General features: G+C 42.4%; 1 pseudogene; it reads left to right on the top strand.

Annotated features, from left to right (window-relative positions):
- The first annotated feature begins 4337 nt into the window (after positions 1 to 4337).
- LOC102857290 lies at positions 4338 to 4680 on the top strand (annotated as a pseudogene).
- The last annotated feature ends 1333 nt before the right edge of the window (positions 4681 to 6013 follow it).

Raw genomic sequence — 6013 nt, 5'->3', positions numbered from 1 at the left:
TGTACCGTCCACTGATGAGTGTGTCCATCTTCCTCTCTTTTCTTTCCAAAGTAACGGGCAACATTACCATAAACTATTGCTTTAACAATAGTAACCCCCTTTACTCTTCCACCGGAGTCAGGCCCAAATTCGCCCATTCTCTTGAACATATTGTCCCACGGAAGAAGCCGCAGCCTCCGCTAGGGAAAGAGACCGGGGCCAGCGGGATCGCCGCTCCCCTCAAAGGCCCCGCTCCACTCAGAAAACTGGGCTAGGACTAGGAGTGGTAGGAGGGAAATTGATGCCTTTGAGCTGTGGTGCTGGAGAAGAGTGTTGAAGATACCATGGACTGCTGGGAGAACAAACAGGTTTGTTCTACAGAGGGTGAAACCAGGCTGCTCCTTGGAGGCAAGGATTCTGAAGCTTCGTCTGACATACTTTGGGCATGTTGCAAGGAGTGACTAGTCCTTGGAGAGGGACGTCATGCTTGGGAGGGTGGAGGAACATCACAGGAGAGGAAGCTGTTAGATGAGATTGATGACTGAGGTAATGAGGGTAGGTGACTGAGGTAATGAGGGTAGGTGTGTCAGCGACAATAAGGTTGGCACAGGATAGAGCAGGGTTCAGAGCTGTTGTACACAGGGTCACAATGAGTCGCAAGTGACTTAATGGCACATAACAACAGCAACAACCATAATTATGTGTTGTTATTATTACTGTTATTATTTTGATAACACATTCATGGTGACTGCAACAATGGGATTGTGTGAGATTGGGCAGGATTTAATCTGTTGTATATGTGATCTCTATGAGTCAGAACAAGCTTGACAGCACTTAATAATACATTCATACAGTTTAAAATCTGAAAGCAACAAAAGAATACAAGGAAATTTTGTAGTTTTTCCTGTATCAGCTAGTGACCTAGTATTCTTCCCAGATAACCACTTTTTAAATGTTTTTCCACAGTGTTATGCATAAATAACAAACACATTTCTTCTTTGTCTTCTTTATTTTTAGACCACATAATAAATATTGGAAGGAGGAGTGGCATCCACTTCTGTAATAGCTTGCCTCTGGAAACCCTATGAACCTGGAGAAAGGATGAAAGACACCCAAGCGTCGAGGACTATCCTTCATAAGGTCGCCATGAGTTGCCTGCGACTCGATGGCACTTAACAACAACAACAACAATAAATATTGCATACACATACACCTTACTTTTTTCACTTTAAAATATAGATTACTCAGGGTGGGCTGGGGAAGAGGGAGTGGGAAATGTACAAAATGCATAAAAGTAATAAATGTCTTTAAAATGATAGATTACTTGGAAGTGATCCATATTAGTACATAAAGAGCTTCCCCATTTATTTTCTACAATGGAATGGCATGCATCACAATTTAGCATTTAGGTAATCACAGTTGGGCATTCAGGTGATTTCCAGTTTTCACCTGCTACCAGGGATACTGCCTTTAATAACTTGTTGATAATACCACACACTTGAGTGTATCTATAGAATAAATTTCTGGAGGTGAAATTACTGAATGAATGAGAACAGTTGTTGTTGTTAGTTGCCATCATTTCTCGCCCAAAACGACCTATGTACAGGATGAAATGCTGCCTGGACCTGCAGCCCCCTCACAACTATCGCTGTGTTTGGGGCCATTGTTGTTATCACTGTGTCAGTTCTCCTCACAGAGGAGCTTCCTCATTTTCATTTGCTTTATGCTTCTTTACCAAGTATGGGGTCCTTCCCTAGCTAGTCTCTTCTGATAATATGTCAAAAGTACATGAGATGAAGTCTTGCCATCCTTACTCCTATGTAGCATTTGGCTATATTTCTTCCAAGACAAATAAGTTTGTTCTTTTGGAAGAACATGATAAAGTTAATGTTCTTCAAAAACACTGTAAATTAAAAAAAAACCCACTGTAAATTGCCCTTCTTTGAGTTTGTGATCATTTACACACTAAACCTATCATACAAAATGATTAGGTTCCCTTTCAAAGTATGTGGTATAAGTCCACGCCTTTCCACCTGTGATTGTAATCTCATTTGAGAATGGGGTTTTTTTTTATGTGAATAATGCAAGATTAGTACATAAATGAGATTAAGCAAGCAAAGGAGGGAAAGAGATAGGAAAAGAGCCACAGAAGACTGCCAGGAGCAGAAGCTCAGAAGAGACAAAAACCTTCTTCCAGAGCCAACAGAGAGCAAAAGGCTGCCTGTAGAGCCAGCACCCTGAATTCTGGCTTCTAGACTCAACTATGAGAAAACAACTGTCTGTTTTCCCCACACAATGTAGAGACATGAAATATTAGAAACATTCTTTTTTTTCATTATTATTTTGTGTGTACTCTCAAATCAGATCTGACTGGTACATGAGGAGATTGTCCCTCCTTCTCCAGTAGAGCATCTGGTGGATTAGAACTGAGTACTCTAGGGTTGCAGTGCAGCTTCTTGCCACTAGGCCACAGGAGCTCGCCAAGATGTTAGAAACATTCTTGTGAGGCCATGAGGAAATTGGATTGAAGTAGAGGAAATGAATATACGTATGAAAGAAATAGTATGTTCTGGATCAAGTTGGGAAGCAAGTAGTCTGTAAAAGGAAAGAATTCCAAGGGAGTGAATTGCTAGTTCTGTGACCTTAGGACCGTATTCTTGGATGACATCAAGACCAATTGGCATAACATAGTCCACAAAGACAATCTTCTACATCCTGTTTTAGTAAGTAGGAAATGAAGTCTTAAAACCGTGTAAGCAGCTAAAGTGCGACTAATGTTCTCTCCTTGTCTGAAACAAAGAATAGCGAAGAAAAGCAAAAATATACAGAAACAATTAGTCCAAAGAACTAAAGGATTATTTGAACCTCAATTTCCATGACCCTGAGACCAGAGGAATTAGATGGTGCCTGGCTACCACCCGTGACCACTCCTAAAAGGGGATTATTGCAGAAGATCTGAAACAGAGGAGAGGCAGATGTGCACCAAGACTTGCAGACATATAAAAGCCAGGCTGCCAGTCCAGTAGCCACAGGTGGAACTCTCAGGGCTGTAGCCTTTATTCACCTTTCTATCTAAGAGCAAAACACACTCTCATGATTCAGCTTTCAGCCAAACAATAGGCCTGTGATGGGATCATTTACACCAGGGAGGTATGCATTCCTTACAATAATCAACTATACAGGGTCAAAGGAGCAGCACTGGTGCAGGGATGGAGCCGAGAGCTCAGGAAGGGTAGGATGGAAGGTTTGTTGTTATTTGTTGTTATGTGCTGCTGCTTCGGAACCAACTCACAGCTGACCCTCCAGTAGGTTTTCAAAGGCAGTAAATTGCACTGGAGGAGATTGCCCATCATTTTCCCGAGGAGCAGCTGGTGGATTCAAACTGTGCACCTTTGACATTGCAGCACAGCTTCTTACCACTAGGCTACCAGAGCTCCCTACAGAAGGTTTAGGTAATGGAAAAGAGAATTATAGAAAGGGAGTGGGAAGACTGTAGTTATGTTGTGAATATTATAATTAGTATTGTAAAACAAAATACATATGTTGAATGGGTAACCAATTTGCTTTTAAACTTTTACATATAATCATATTATTTTTCTTAAGAAAAAGAGAAGACGCACTCTTTGGGGGTCAGGTAGATTTTCTGAAAGGAGAGGCTCTTGAATTGGATCTTGAAGAATTAGGGGCTCACTAGGCAGACAGGGGCTATGACCTGGTTGCCAGAGAGAGCATGGTGCTATGTGCGCGGATGTTGCGGCAGTTTTTGGACGTGAAGGACTACTCTGCCTCCAGGAGCCAGGCAAGCCAGGCTTGGCCTAGGGTTTAAGGCAGCAGGGGGCTTCAAGCCCAAAAGGCTTTCATTGTTTTTGTTCAGACATTCCTCTAGGTCGTATAGCCCTGGTGTACAAGTTCCCGAATCATGGTCACTTGTGGTTGCTGTGAGGCTGAATACTGTGACACTAATGTGTCAAATGAGTTAATGGTTGGCTACCCAATGCGGACAGAGAGTGGGGTGGAGCCTGATTAAACAAGCTTGGAAGGAGGAGTGGCATCCACTTCCCTAATAGCTTGCCTCAGAAACCCTATGAACCTGGAGAGAGGATGAAAGGCACCCAAGTGTCAAGGACTCTCCTTCATAAGGGTCCACTATGAGTCGCCTGTGACTCGATGACACTTAACAACAACAACAACAGGCAGACAGGGGAGAAGCTACTTTAGCTGTGCTGGCTCGCTCTTGGCGTATAAGCTCAGTATCTCAGCAAAGCGTTGAACGTTAAAAGAAGCATCAGCTTTATCCCTCCCTGGCCATTTGGTCGGCAGCTGTGGGTGGAGGGCTGGCCCTTACCTAAGGTGAGAAGATGGAAGCTGCGAAAAAGACAAAAAAGTGCCTGCAGTCGGTCAACTCTAGTCTCCACTTGTTATGAAAAGTGGTAAAGTGGTAAATACGTGTTGGGGTACAAGCAGACTCTGAAGATGATCAGGCAAGGAAAAGCCAAGTTGGTCATCCCCACCAACAACTGCCCAGCCTTGAGGAAATCTGAAATCTAGTATTACACCATGTTGGCCAAAACTGGTGTCCATCACTACAGTGGCAATAATATTGAATTGGACACAGCATGCAGAAAATACTAGAGTAAGCACATTGATCCAGGTGATTCTGATATCATTAGAAGCATGCCAGAACAGATTGGTGACAAATAAATCATGTAATGTTTTTCTTCAAAAAATTGGTCACAGTTTGTTTTTTGGAGGAAAAAAAGAAGAATCAAAATAAAATGGAAGGAATACACAGAGTCACTGCACCAAAAGTAATTGATTAACACTAAACCATTTCAGGAAGTGGTATATGATCAAGAACTAATGGTACTGAAGAAAGAAACTCAAGCTGCATTGACGGTATTGACAAAAATGAAGGCTCCAGGAATTGATGGAATAACAATTGAGATATTTTAACAGATACAGTCCCAGATGTGTTTACCAGTCTATACCAAGAAATTTGGAAATCAGCTACCTTGGCCAACTGAATGGAAGAGATTAATATTTGTTTCCATTACAAAAAAGATGATCCTATAGAAGGTGTAAATTATTGAACAATACAATTAATATCACAGTGAAGGAAAATCTTGCTGAAGATTATTTACAAACTTCTGAAACAATATATTGACAGAGAACTGCCAGAAATTCAAGCTGCTTTCAGAAGAGGTTGTAGCACAAGAGATTGTTGATGTTAAGTGAATCTTGGTTGCAAGCAGAGAATACAAGAAAGATGCTTACATGTGTTTTATTGATTATACAAGGGCATTTGATTGTATAGATAAAATTGGGGAGAATTGAGAATTCCAGAATAATTAATTGTGCTCAGGTGAAACCTACACATAGATCAACAAGGGAATACTTCATGGCTTGAGAGAGAAATAGATATAGTTGTTGTTACACTCTGTGGAGTAGGAACTGACTAATAGCTGACCCTCAAGGGGTTTTCAGAGGCTGTAAATCACACTGGTAAAGATTGCTCATCTTTCTCCTGTGAAGCAGTTGGTGGATTTAAGCATGGCGGACGCCGGCTTGCCTCGCGTGCTTCCCAGCGACCTCTATCCTCTCATTCTCGGGCTCCTGCGGGATAACCAGCTGTCAGAAGTGGCCAACAAGTTCGCCAAGGCCACAGGCGCTACCCATCAAGATGCCAACGCCTCTTCCCTCTTGGACATCTATAGTTTTTGGCTCAACAGGTCCACCAAGGCCCCAAAAAGGAAGTTACAGGCAAATGGGCCAGTAATTAAGAAGGCTAAGACGAAGTCTTCATCTAGTGACAGCAGTGAAGAGAGCAGTGAAGAGGAAGAATCTCAAGTGCCTCCAGCCAAGAAAGCTGCAGTAGCTGCTAAGCGGGCAGATCTGCCTCAGCATCCTGGAAAGGCTGCAGCTAAAGCATCAGAGAGCAGCAGCAGTGACGACTCCAGTGATTCAGAGGAAGAGGATGACAAAAAGAAAAAACCTGTCCAGAAAGGAGTTAAGCCCCAAGCTAAAGCAGTCAAAA

The sequence above is a fragment of the Elephantulus edwardii genome, unplaced genomic scaffold (genome assembly GCF_000299155.1).
Source record: "Elephantulus edwardii isolate Elephantulus edwardi_28Jun2011 unplaced genomic scaffold, EleEdw1.0 scaffold00092, whole genome shotgun sequence".
NCBI lineage: Eukaryota > Metazoa > Chordata > Mammalia > Macroscelidea > Macroscelididae > Elephantulus > Elephantulus edwardii.
The sequence above is the reverse complement of the archived record's forward strand: the minus strand, read 5'-3'. Positions and strand labels throughout refer to the sequence as shown.